Raw genomic sequence first — 14,684 nt, 5'->3', positions numbered from 1 at the left:
TTGTGACTAAAATACCTGACAAGAACAACTTAAAGAAGGTAAAGTTTATTTGAGCTCATGGTTTCAGAGGTCTCAGTTGTTGACCAATTCCTTTATTCTGGGACTGAGTGAGGCAGAATATCATGGTGGAAGGGCCTAGTCAAGGAAACTGCTCTGCTCACAACAGCAGGGAAGAAGAGAGAGGAGAGAGAGGGGGAGGGCCAAGGGTATACCTCAGTAACTGACTTCCTCCAGCCACACCCCATCTGCCTACATTTATCACCCAGTAACCCATTCAAATTATTAATCCATCAAACAGATCAACCCACTGATGACAGCTCTCATAATCCAATTGTTTAATCTCTGAGTATTACTACATTTCCTAGCACACTAACACATGAGTTTTGGGGGGACATTTTTAGATCTAAACCATGGCAGAGGTCATTTAGTCATTGGTTTCTGGTGGGGAAGTCAATATAATTTACATCACATCTTATTAAAAATACCTACATTATTATTGATATTAATATTGATCACCAGCCTAAGGTGATAAAAATTCTTTCCTGACTAATATATTAATGACACAATGTTTTTAAAGTAGAAAGAATAAACTGGGGATGCAACTCAGTGGCAGAGTACTTGACTACCATTTGTGAGGCCCTAGGTTCAATCCCCAGTACTGAAATTAAGAAAAAAAACAATATTAACTGATCTCTATTTGCTCAGGTTCACTTCTCTAGTAGATTCCTAGGTCTGTTTTTAAATGTTTAAAAAGGTAAATTAAAGAGTTTTGAATTATTCATATTTTCTTGCCTATGGAGCACCAGTAACTTAGAAAACTAACAAGTATTCATGCATGAGGTTATCTGGGAACAGCATTGTTTTTAGCTAAGTTGTGGAGAAAAGAGAAAATAATAATGTTTGAAACAAAAGTAAAAAGTAACAGTCTTTGTTATTATTACTAGTATTCAATTCAATGCAAATAAGTTAAACACATGGTTGAGATGTGCCTGCATAGAATGCATGTGTTTAAAGTTATGATTGACATATTGCCTTTCTAGTGTCTGATGTATTCTGCTGTCTGCAATGGAAGGGAAACTGATGAGATACAGCAATTTGTATACGGGGTAAAAGCGGGAGTTCATAATCCACGTGAATCAACCGTGTAATATGATGTATTAAGAACTATGTAATGTTATGAACGACCAATAAAAAATAAATAAATAAATAAAGTTATGAATGATTCAGTTTAATATCAGAAAATCACTGTTTTGGGCAGAGGCAACAACCTAGGTAATTACAGCCCAAGAGACAAAGAAACTTAGGTAATGTTAATTCTGTGTGAATATATCCTGTGATTCTTATATTGGGAGACACGCATACACTAATATTGTACCCTTGAGTGCACAATGAGCAAAACAAAGAACTCAAGTCTCTGAGCTATTTTGTGCCAATATAAGTCACTTTTCTCAGCATATAAAATGTTATCACAGGAATATAAGCCCCCAAAGTACATTAAAGACAAGCTTTCTTTTTGACCCTCTATATAATGATTTTAATTATTTATTATAATAAATAGTTCCTGGAACAGGAAGAAACTGAATTTATAAAGACATTAGAGAATACATTAGAGAATATAGAAATAGAGCATTATATATGATAATTTTAGGAATAGTCTATTGAGATAGTTATGATGTATTAGAAATGAACAAACAAATAAACAAATAAATAATCACTTCAAGTTAGGAAACCTGAGTCTGAATTCTGCTTCTGCCAACCTACTACCTATACGGATGCAGTCACTAACCTTCTACCTTGCATTTCTCCTTACATATAAAATGAGAATATTAATATATAACCCATAGATATATATGAAAGCATGTTAGCCTACACATTCATTATTTAAAATTCATTTACTTAACTGTTCATTCATTTGTTTATTTCTTTATGCAGTGTTAAGTCAGCATGTCCATGGCTGAAACTGGAAAACCACTCTCCAAAGAGAACAGATGTGTTTATGAATGGCTAAGGCTCCTAACAGGAACTCTCCTTCACTTGGCATTAAATGACCTTCTTGATCATTTCCATTCTCTTGAAACACTCTCCCTTTTATGATACCTCTGTCTATTGATTTTTTTCCCTCTGCCATGGACTCTCTAATGAGCCCTAAGTTCTCCCCTAAACTACTTCAAATCGTTTGTCTGCAACTTTATTTTCACCTTCTCATGAAATCCATAAAATCATCTAGAACTTAAGCATATTCAAAACAGAGCTGAAAATTTCCTTTTCCCATATCTTCATTATTCCCTGCCCACTACATTCCCCCAAGTGTTTATTACCTTTGTGTTTCTCATCTCAATGATTATTGATACTATTTTACAGTCACTCAAATACTTAAAAATCAGCCTTGATTTACATTTTTTCTAACCCTTATGACAAGAAATCAAGTTCCTTCAGCTTCATGTCAAACATGTAAATACTGTATCTGCACACTTGCCACATCTGGGTTTCCATTATTGTCATCCTTGTACAACTGCCAATCAAATACCCCTGAAGTATGTGGTGGTCTCTAACTTGTTTTCCTGGTTGAGTAATTGTCATCCATATTACAGCATCAAGACTAACCATGATCCTTATGAAATATATTAGGTAATGTCACTCTCTTGCTTCTAACAGAACAATTCAGACTATTTCCCTTTTTTTTCAAAAAATTACCATGTAAGCCCTTAGCATACCATCTTGCACATCAAAAGCATAAAATAATTGTTGGTTCTCTCTTCTCTCCCTCTTTTCTATGCACTTTAATCTTTCTACCTTGTCACTTGATAGACCTAAAAAGTTTAAGACTGCTCTCAGATATTTGCCATGTTCTGTTTTACTTGAATTATTTGCTGATTTTGACAAAACAAATTTAATTTCTCCTTTTCTGTGACACTGGAGTTGGATGCATGGCTTTCTATTTTAGACCAAGTGATGATGATTTGCAATTTGAAACATGAGTACTAGATACAAATAATAACATATCTATGATTTTTCTGGAGAGCAAACCACATTTGACCTGTTTTTACATTTTCAGCCTGACACATAATCTGTATTCAATAAATGTCTCATTAAATGAATGAAATGATTTACAAATTTAGAAGTATAATGATAATATTTTTCTTAATCAGGTTATATTAAACAGCATAGGAAAAAGGAGTACAAAACGAGAAAGGAAAGAGTAGGAATAGAGAAGACAACTATTTTATCAGAGTATGACAGGTATTCAACTTGTATGTATGGTGAATGGATTATCATAATGTTGGGAGTATGCTTAATATTCTTTATTTAAAACAAAGTTCAAAATATCAAGAATGGCTTTAAACATATAGTCCAAGCACAAAAAGACAAGTGTTCTATGACCTCTATCATATGTGGAATCTAAAAAAGTAGAATTCATAGATTTAGAGAGTAAAATGGTGGTTACCCAAATTTGGGGGCATGGTGGGGGTTGAGGAGATGTTGGTCAAAGAATGCAGAATTTCAGTTTTATAGGAAGAATAGGAACAAAAGATCTATATGCAAAATAGTGACTGTAGTTAATAAAAATATGTTAACTACAATATTAAGTGTTTTCATCATACACATAAACAAAATAATTATGAGGCAATGCATATGTTAATTAGTTGTATTTAGTCATTCCATAATATATACATCTATTAAGACATCACACTGTATGCCAAAAATATATAAAAATTTGTTTTGTAAATTAAATTTTTATATTCACACACCATATTCTATAAACAGTCACATAGTTATTAATAAAGAAGCTTCTCTATTTGGTTAATAACATCCATACATTAATAGTCAAGTGTATGTAGTACATGTTTCAAAGGGTTTGACATTTTTAATTGCTATTCTAAGATTCACATTACTGGGCCAGTTTTCTGCAACTTCAGCAACTATTAGTCAGATTTCCGTTGCTATAACAAAATACCTGATGTATAAAGAAAAGGTTTTATTGTGGCTCACAGTTTTTGAGGTTCCAGTCCTTGACTCACAGTATATAGGATTCATTGCTTTGGGCCTTTGGCAAGAGAGCACAACATGGGGTGGTGGACAAAAAGCATGTGGTAGAGAAAAACAATTTACATTATGGCCAGGGGACAAAATGAAAAAGGGGAAGGGGCCAGGATAATGCAATTCCATTTGTGGACATACCCCCCAAAGTCCTCCAATAAGGCACCATCTCTTAAAACTTCACCATTTCTCAATAGCACCACCCTGGGGAATAAGTGTTTAACATGGGGAATAAATGTTTAACATGATCTTTGTGTATATCCAAACCATTAGCAGCATCTAACTTCCCTGAGGTCAGAAAGTTCTCAAAACACTATACAGACACTATAACCAAAGGAGGTCTAATATTTGAAGTATATAAAACTCTTTAAGAAATCTATTGATGTTGTCATGCTCTACAAATATTTTGATTTATTTTATGTTACCTTAGAGATTGCTGTCACAAAGAACATATAATTAAATATAACTGCATTATTATGCTTAACTAATTGAGAACTGTGGAAATTCAAAACCCTTAAAATGGTGGCAAAAATAACCTGTTTAAAAACTTAAGTACCTACAACATAAGTAAATATTGATACTTAGCAAATTTAAACAATCTAATTTTATAAATGTATTTCATATATGTATATAATGTGTATGATATAATAAGGTACAATCTTTTTCAGCTACACATATAACATGGGGATTCTTTTTCCCATACTATACTATTATTCAGCAATTTCACAAGATACGGTATTTTAGGCTTTAAAAAACTAAATATAATGTAGTGGTGATCCTTTGGCATGTATGTTTTTGTTTCAAAATTCCATTATTTATGTAATATAAATATCTAAAGGATTAATTTCCTCAAGAGCTCTGTCTTTATTATCATTTATTACATATTTTATAAATTCAAAAGAAGTTTATGTTCAGTTTTCATTAAACCTGAGGGTCACTTTCTGTAAAAGCGATCTTAAAACATTCAGCTCTATAATCCTATTTTTGTTTCTGCATTTGCTTTGCTTCTGTTCCTTTCTTTGCCTCTTTTTAAAATAAAATCTATTTATAATCTCTTTTCTCATTGCTTTTCTATTTTTTATTTGTTTTTCAGTCTTCTTCAAACTATGCACCCTCTTTTAGTTTTTATAGAACGTAATGATTTATTTTTAATGTTTATCTAGTTATAAGCTTATGTATGAGATGACAAATGACTTCCACATATTCACCTGCTTATGCAATCTATCTAATAAATAAATTAGTTAATTTCAAATAGAAACTACCATCTCCATTGTTGTATTTTGTTTGAATAGTCTAGGATTTTAGAATCTCTTAGTTTTATACATTTTAAAACATTTTATCTAGTATATTTCTTCAATAAGTAGTATATCACATTATATTGTATCATTATTTTTGTATAAAAGTTAGTTTAAGAATTTTCAATGTTAACTGTCATGCCCTCTTATTTGCCTCTCTTGTATTAAAATTCTTTATGTATATCTCATTGCACATTGGGGTATTTTTCAAAAGGTTATATAGGTATTATGTTCATTTATGATCTTTTTTCCTATTTTTTTGTTGTTGTTTGTTTAGTTTGCTTGCTTCTTGTATTAGTTGTTGCTTTAAAGATGCACAAATATACTGATCATGGTGGTGCACATTTATACTCCTAGTGACCCAAGATTTTAGGTGTGCTGAGGCAGGAGGACCCAAGTTCAAGGCCACTCTTGGCAACTTAGTGAAACACTGTTTCAAAATGTAAATATAAGGAAATTGGGGCATAATACCACATGTTGAAGATTAGGGCCTACTTTTTCTTCTATTAGACGCAGAGTCTGGTTTAATTCCTAGGTCCACTTTGAGTTGAGTTTTGTGCATGGTGAGAGATAGAGTTTAATTTCATTTTGTTGCGTATGGATTTCCAGTTTTCCCAGCACCATTTGTTGAAGATGCTAACTTTTCTCCACTGCATGTTTTTGGCACTTTTGTCTAATATAAGATGCTTGTAATTTTGTGGGTTACTCTCTGTGTCCTCTATTCTGTACCATTGGTCTACCAGTCTGTTTTGGTGCCAATACCATGCCGTTTTTGTTACTATTGCTCTGTAGAATAGTTTAAATTCTGGTATAGTGATACCACCTACTTCACTCTTCTTGCTAAAGATTGCTTTAGCTATTCTGGTTCTCTTATTTTTCCAGATGAATTCCATGATTGCTTTTCTCTTTCCTCCTTCCTTCCTTCCTTCCTTCCTTCCTTCCTTCCTTCCTTCCTTCCTTCCTTTCTTTCTTTTGTATCAGGGAAACTGATGAGTCACATCCCCAGGCCTATTTTGCATTTTTTATTTAGAGATAGGGACTCACTGAGTTGCTTAGTGCCTTGCTTTTGCTGAGACTGGCTTTGAACTTGTGATACTCCTGCAGTAAGTAGCCTCCTGGGCATTATAGGTGTGCACCACAGCACCCAGGTGCTTTTTCTATTTCTATGAAGAATGCCTTTGGGATTTTGATCAGAATTGCATTGAATATGTATAGTGCTTTTAAATCAACAATCAATAAATGGGATAGAATCAACTGAAAGGTTTCTTCTCAGCAAAAGAAATAATCTGTGAACAGACAGCCTACATCCTGGGAGCAAATTTTTACCCCTCACACATCACATAGGGCACTAATCTCTAGGGCATATAAAGAACTCAAAAATCTAAGCACCAAAAAATAAAATAACCCAATCAACAAATGGGCCAAGGACCTAAACAGACATTTCTCAGAAGAGAATATACAATCAATCAACAAATATATGAAAAAAATGTTCATCATCTCTAGCAATTAGAGAAGCTCTAATCAAAACTACTCTAAGATATCATCTCACTCCAGTCAGAATGGCAGCTATTATGAAGACAAACAACAATAATTGTTGGCAAGGATGTGGGGAAAAAGTTACACTCATACATTGCTGGTGGAACTGCAAATTGGTGAAGCCAATATGGAAAGCAGTATGGTGATTCCTTGGAAATCTTGGAATGGAACCATCATTTGACCCAGCTATCCCTCTCCTAGGTTTATACCCCAAATACTTAAAAACAGCATACTACAGGGACACAGCCTTATCAGTTTATAGCAGCACAACTCACAATAGCTAAGCTGTGGATCTAACCTAGATGCCCTTCAGTGGATGAATGGATAAAAAAAAAAAATGTGGCATATATACACAATGGAATATTACTCAGCAATAAAAGAGAATAAAATCATGGCATTTGCAAGTAAATGGGTGGCGTTGTAGAAGATAATGCTAAGTGAAGTTAGCCAATCCCCAAAAAACAAATCCTGAATGTTCTCTATGAAATAAGGAGGCTGACTCATAGTGGGCTAGAGAGGGGGAATATGGGAGGAATAAATGTATTCTAGATAGGGCAGAGTGGTGGGAAGGAAAGGGAAGGGGCAGGGGACTAGCAAGGATGGTGAAATGTGATAGACATCATTATCCAAAGTACATGTATGAAGAAACAAATTGGTATCACAAGAGATATGAAAAATTGTGCTGTATAAGTGTTGTAAGAATCGTAATGCATTCCACTGTCATTTGTTTTTTAAAAAAATCAATAATAAATAAATATATAAATAAATAAATATAATAAAAAAGAAAAATGTAAATATAACAAGGGGATGTATCTCAGTGGTGAATTCACAGGCCAAAGGGGGGGGGAGCACAAATATATATTTTTTCACCTTATGTTTCATTTTACTCGTTCAGCAGGAGTTGTTAAGGGACTTTGGAAATAGATAAATATAGAATTAATGATTATCAATTAATGCTTTCTTATTTTTATAACTTTTTACAACTTTTACAATTTTACGTTTACAAGTTTTGTCAAATATCTTAAGTATGCAGTAAAACAGTGAAACTAGTATAATAAAAAAGTTTATATACCTAGATTTAGGGCCTATTAATATTTTTTGATATTTACTTTAGGTCCTTTCATTTGTTTTTCTTTTTTTAAAATCTATTTGTTCTTTTTAGGTGTACATGACGGTAGAGTGTATTTTGACATATTATATATACATGGAGTACAACCCATTCTAATTAGGATCCCATTTTTTTATTAGTTGCTCAAAATATTACAATGATCTTGACATATCATATATCATACATTTGATTCAAATGGGGTATGAATTCTTATTTTTCCCCCTTGTACAGATTGTAGGATCACATTGGTTATACAGCCACGTTTATACATAGGGCCATACTAGTGTCTGTTGTATTCTGCTGCCTTTCCTGCCTTTCCTATCCTCCCTCCCCTCTCCTCCCCTCCCCTCACCTCTCTCTACCCCATCTACTATAACTCATTTCTCTCTCTCTCTCTTTTTTCCCTTCCCCTTCACCTCCTCTTATATGTAATTTTGTATAACAATGAGGGTCTCCTTCCATCTTCCATGCAATTCCCCTTCTCTCTCCCATTGCCTCCCACCTCTCGTCCCTGTTTAATGGTAATCTTCTTCTCATGCTCTTCCTCCCTGCTCTGTTTTGAGTCACCCCTTATATCAAAGAAGACATTCGGCATTTGTTTTTTAGGGATTGGCTAACTTCACTTAGCATAATCTGCTCTAATGCCATCCATTTCCCTGCAAATGCCATGATTTTGTTATTTTTTTAGTGCTGAATAATATTCCATTGGAGCACAAATATTTTGATGTGCTTTTCTCTTCATGTGTGCAAAATGTTTGCTGGCTATTGTGACTTTTCTCACAATCTTTTCCTCCTTTGTTCTCTGAAAATAAATGATTTCGTTCTTTTGAAATTTTATGTGGCAGAAAATTCTGAGGTTCTCCATTCATCTGTGGGTGGACATTAGATTGTGTTCATATCTGGACTGTTGTGAAGGCTGCTGCAATAGACATGGAAGTGCAGATATTTCTTCAAGTTGGAGTTCTTGTTTCCTTTGAATGTGTATTTAGAAGGGGGATTGTTGACTATATGTAGTTCAATTTTTAATTATACAGAAAAGTTCCATATATTTTTCCATAAGGATATTACAAATTTATAATTCTACACAAGTGTGTTCCCTATGCTCTTCTCCAACTCAACTTTTGATAATAGCTCTTTTTACTAGAGTCAAATGATATTTCATTGTTATTTTTGACTGATATTTCCATGATAATTAATGATGTTAATCACATTTTCCTATCTGTTGGTCATTTGTAGGTTTTCCTTGGAAAAACATCTATTTAGTTCCTTTGATCATTTTAAAATGGAGTTATTGGGTTTTGCTGTTGAGTTCTATGATTTGCTTATAAATTTTTAGATAACCTCTATAAGATATACAGCCTACAAATTATATATTCTTAATGTGAAATGTCTTGCTTTTCATCTGTGCCTTTTAGGAACTAAACAATTTGTTTGGAAAAAGTAATTAACTTGTTAATGTCTTAAACAGAAAGTGCTCTAACTCAAGCAAAGAGAACACAATAAACCATTGAGATAGAGATATTTGAATATTTAATTTAGCTTCTAAAATAACTCAATGAAGAAAATTAAGAAATTTAACAAGTGCAGTACTCTTTTGGTATCACAATAGTCTTTTGATTTAATGTGATTATTTTACCAATAAGAATGAGAAAAACACATTGTCTAATAGAACATAATTGCTATTGGGACATATTCCAGTATTTGCCAATGTGATTAAACATACCATCTTAATAATGAATACTGTTCTATTTATTCAAACACTGACAATTTTTCAAATCATAGTTATCAATCTGTTTATAGTAACCTTCTCTCTTCCATCCCTTAAGTTAGAAGCATTCTTATGCAAATGCCCTAACAATGAAAATGTTCTTTAAGAAACTGAGAAGGATTTATTAGGGAATGAAGAGGGATTCATCAAAAATATCTTTCTAAGCAATTAAGAACTCAAAAAAGTTATGTTTTGGGATCAGTTGAACAATAAGGTAAGCCTTAGAGATAAAGCTGTCAAATCACACAATGACATGAAGATGCTTCTTCCAAACATAAGCACTGATGCACATACAGGTCATATAATATATTCAAATATATAAGTGAAGAAACATCAAAGCTAAGATTCTAATTCAAGCAATCTAGGTCTAGTGTATTTTTTTCTGAATCAAAAGGAGGAATTTTGAATAGAAATTGTAATGATAAAAATATATGAAAAATTTAAAACTACAACTAATCATTTGTTAATTCAAACTAAGTGTATATATTTTAAATGACTGACTACTATAATTTAATATCAACTACAAGGTATGACAAGTTGAAAAAAATTGAAGAAAGGAAAAATATAAATGTGATTTGAACATGTGGTACTATACATGAGGCTGTTCAATTATAGAGTAATAAAATTATGAGTTTAGGAATAAGATTTATTTTACGATGAGGATAGGAAAATTTCAGAATTATTACTAGATCTCAGAATAGATTCATTGAAAATAGTTTTTTTTTTTAATAGCCTGGCTTTCTAAGGGTCATTTTTGGGGAAAAAAAAACTGAACACAAAAACAAAACACAACAACAAAAATCACAAGAACAACAAAATCATAACTTCTATGCAGTTCTTGATCTAGATGTAATTGGTTTTAAGTACTGACTTGTAAATTATTTAAAAGAAATCTTATCACACCACATTTTTTTCTTGGGTGTATCAAAACAGTGTGTGACTTCAACACAGTGCTTCTCTACAGCCCCCTCCAAAAACAAAACAAAACAAAACAAAGCCCAAAAGAATTAGACAATCTATAATTTAATTTATGTGAAACAGTTAAGTAAAAAGACACTTGCCTCTTTAGTATTTGTGACTGTAAATTTAGCTCTGTTGCCATGGAGTCTGTAGGGTAAAATACATTAAAATACATGTTTTACAACATTAGTATTTTAACTACATAAAATCAGTGAGGATATTTTTCCTAATAAATTACGTGTGTGTGTGTGTGTGTGTGTATTTGATACAATTTGCATGTATAAAGTTTAATATTAATTACCTGAGGGCTAGGGGCTGTGGCTCAGCAGTAGAGGGCTTGCCTAGCACTTGGGTTCAATCCTCAGCACCACATAAAAATAAATAAATAAAGGTATTGTGTCCAACTACAACTAAAAAAATAACAAAACAACAACAACAACAAAACAAACTACACCTGAGATTTGCAACTGGCGAATAAAGTGAGAGGATTCAATTTTGGAGACTGAACTCTCAACCTGTGGGATGTGACATTACCTTCAGGTGAGAAAAGTCAGAACTGAATTGTATGGGAAGGCACCCAGCTGGTGTCTGCTACTAGAGAATTGCTTGCTGGGTCTGTAGGGGAAAACCCCACATAGCTGGTATCAGAAGTGATTTCTGGTGTGAATTTATGGTAGGATGAATGGACTGTTAGTATGAATTGGCTATTTGGTTGCATTTTTGAAACACACTGTGTGACTTTAATAGTTACTTAATCTCTCTGACTTCCTTACTTTCATTGTCTACAAAACAAGCATAATCATTTTTTTCTCTGAATTATAGTTCTAAAGATTTAAAATAATATAAACATGTTGAAAGAAATGTCTATCTCCCAATAAGCCAATGATAGATATAAAAACTGTTATTGCCAAAAACTATTTGAAAATAAATTAACTATTCCTGAAGTCTTAAATACAGCATTCCTAATGTTTGTTTTTACATTTTCCCCTTTTAATTTTTTTTTTAATTTTTCTTCTCTAATTCAGTTGGAATCATACCAGATTTTTTGTATTTCTTAAAATAGCAACTTTCATAACAACTTTTTGCATGTGAAACAAATTCTTATTATTCTTATTTATGTTCAGTTGGAAAATGTCCCCATAGAACCTGTGTTTTATAAAACCAATGATCATAAAATGGGGGCATATTATTGATGCTAAAAATTATCTAATTTTTCAAAGTTTACTAACATGTCAACCGAGGGCAGAGGAGAAAAGAATCTTGTGTCCCTGCATTTATTGGTTGAATTTGTATCTTTATTGAAACCTGTGGTTTTGGCTGGCCAGACAATGGCTGCCTCTCCTCTTCTGCTTCCCCATGCAAAGTGGTCCTTGACCTGGTGAGAATGCACACAACCTTCCCCCAAGATTAAGGAGTCACAGCTTCACACCCCTTTCCTCTGTAGATTCTGAAGTATCATGTTAATTCCCACAATAGAGATTCCTCCTGAGTTTCTTATGCAGCCAGGGGGAGGAATGGCATCAAGAGTTCAAGGGTGGGCTCACTCATTTGGAGTTAAAGGATGAGAATGGACTGGCAGTCTGTATGGAATTCCAGCACTCTGATTATCAAGGGAGAGGTGGAAGAATGGAGTTGGTCTCCAGTGAAGCACAGGACACAACACGGAAACTTCTCTTGAACCAGTTCCTCCAGTTTTGTGTTTCATAATAATGGGTTTCTAGAGAGTGCAAAAGAAAGAGATGAAGCATTGGGAACTTGGGCCTTCGTTGGTGTAGTATCACCACAGGAAGAGTACATATTCTGCAGGAGGGTGAGCTTCTCTTTTCCATATCCTTTCTGCTGTGATAGGATAAATGTGAAAAAGAGTTAGCCCCTACCCCCAACTTCCAGTCGTGTTTTTCTTGAAGTCTCATTCTACCAGCAGACTTCAGAAAATACCTTCTTTGGCTCTAATTTTATGTGTGAAAATGGTAAAAGTGTTCTAATATTTCTCTGAGAAATACTTGCAATGAGAGATAGAGAGTGGATAATGACACTGATCCTCTGGAAATAAGTTGGCAGTGATTTAGACGTGGCACTGAATACAGCTGAGGGTATCTCACAAATCAACAGCTAATCTGCAGTTTGGTGGGACAATGGAAAAACCCATTAATTTAAAAACAGCCTGAAATGCTGTTTTTAGTTTTTCCAGTCTTCAGGAGTTGCTTATAAATCCCAGTGCCAATAAGGTGACTGAATTGATCGATCAGGAAAGAAATATATGAGTAGGTATTATAATGGGACTATCTATCTGTTGAGGGGTGATCGTGGAGAAGGAAAAGGATGACCATACAGTAGCAAGAGGAGGACTCAGAGTTATAGCAATTGAATTTATTGAGGAAGAAGAATAATAACATCCCAAATGCATTGAGTTCTCAGTATGTAGTCACCACCCTGAGTCTTTTGTTTTTAGGTAAATAACTTTTAATCCTCTTTTAACTCTCATTTTACTGTTGCCGACAAGAAGGCATAAAAAGGTTAACCAGCTTGCCAAGGTCCTATGTCTCTTAATCAGTAAAGCTGGGATGTCTTTGCACAAATCCTGGGTTTAAACTACCATTTTGGGTTGAATTGTGTCCTTTTAAAACTGTATCTGAAATCCTAATCCCCAGTACCACACAATGTGATTGTATTTGGAGCAAAGTATTTAAACAGGACATTAGGGGAAGCCTTAATCTAATAAGGCTTGTGTCCTTAGAAGAAGAGGAAATCGGGACACAGAGATGCTCAGAAAGTCAATGTAAAGAAATATACAGAATAGGATCTTCTAGAAGCCAAGAGGAAAGGACTTAAGAAGAGTCTAACCTGGATGATACCTTGTTCTCAAATTTCTACTTCCCAGAGCTGAGTAAACAAATTTCTGACTTCAAGCCATCCAGTCCCTAGTACTTTTTTGTAGCAGCTCCAATAAATGCAACAGCTCTATTTGTGACATTCCATCTGTCCTTATTTGTACCCCCAAACCAATTTAATTGAACATAGAATTTATTGTGTCTATTTATCCAATGCAGTGAATTGAAAAAAAATGTAATCAAGATGAATGGATCAATGAATGAGCTAATGAATGTATATCAGTAGAAGGTGCAAAATTCTTTCAAACCCTGATGACAGCAGGAGCATCATTTCCTACTCTGTTCTGTAGTGCTGATGACATGCTTGAGAATCAAATTGCTTTCTACGTGAAAATTGAAGGAGAGTACATTTCCTGTTTGTAGGTATACTCCTATGCCATTCAACAGAAAGAGTGTGGGGTTGAAAATAACAGACTCATTACTGTGACTTTGGCCAACTACTATAACTCTGGTTCTCAGTTTTTGTTTTCTTTTTTTGTGGTGTGGGAGATTAAACCCAAAGCTTTGTGCTTGCTGAGCAAGCTGTTTATCACTAGGCTACATCCCCACTCCTTGATTTTTATATTGTTAATAAACTATTTCACAGGCTTGAGATGATAAATCAATGAGACAATGTCCGTGAAATGTTGAGTGAATATTTACCACTGTTGATATTATTAATACCACATTTTTATGGTGCCTGACATATAATAGATATTGAGTAATTGATATCTATTATTATTATTAACATAATAATTCTTAGACAATGCAATGAGTGATTAGAAGAACTTTGCTATTGAATAGATAGTTGTATCTGAAATGGACATTACGAAGCTTCTAGCTAAATTACCTCCTTCACAGAAGTGACTATTGAAATTGGGGGAATTAAAGTAATTTTCCACATGTCACTCAAATGGTAGGACCAAGAAACTAGCTCATCAGATATCCAAGAAGCACTCATTTTATAAAACCATGTTGCTTTTTTAATGTGTGATGCTACTTTTTTTTTTAAACTTCGGATTATAAGGCACTATTCATATAATCTATATAAATTTGTTGAGTCAAATTGATTTACTTTTAACTGATATTCCCAAAATATATAAATGTAC

The sequence above is a fragment of the Urocitellus parryii genome, chromosome 5, assembly GCF_045843805.1.
Source record: "Urocitellus parryii isolate mUroPar1 chromosome 5, mUroPar1.hap1, whole genome shotgun sequence".
NCBI classification, from domain to species: domain Eukaryota; kingdom Metazoa; phylum Chordata; class Mammalia; order Rodentia; family Sciuridae; genus Urocitellus; species Urocitellus parryii.
This window is presented reverse-complemented; position numbering follows the sequence as displayed.